Source organism: Centropristis striata, chromosome 5 (assembly GCF_030273125.1).
Source record: "Centropristis striata isolate RG_2023a ecotype Rhode Island chromosome 5, C.striata_1.0, whole genome shotgun sequence".
Lineage (NCBI taxonomy): Eukaryota > Metazoa > Chordata > Actinopteri > Perciformes > Serranidae > Centropristis > Centropristis striata.
In genome coordinates this window covers 10623007-10623337 of record NC_081521.1, presented here as the reverse complement: position 1 = coordinate 10623337, position 331 = coordinate 10623007, and positions in this window count along the sequence as shown.

Below are 331 nucleotides of genomic sequence, written 5' to 3'. Positions count from 1 at the left end.
AGGAAGTCAACCTCTTTACAATACCAGTAAATGCTTTGTTAGCATTCGTCCCTACAATAGTGTTTGAGAATGTATGTTCCCCTTTTAGTGATTGCTGTGTGACTTCCTCATTCTTTTATGCCACACTTCTCAAACAGTCAAACAGGTACAGACTCACACGGACTCCACCTCAGGATCTTAAGAAAGCAGCACCTGTCTCTGTGGGAGTTTTCTTACTGATTTTCTTTGTTGGTGCTCTACTTTTGCAATGCCTTATTGGCACGCTGTTAATCATACTGTTTGGAGGAATCTGATCATCAGTTTGAATTAAGGTTTGCTTTTCTAAGTATCA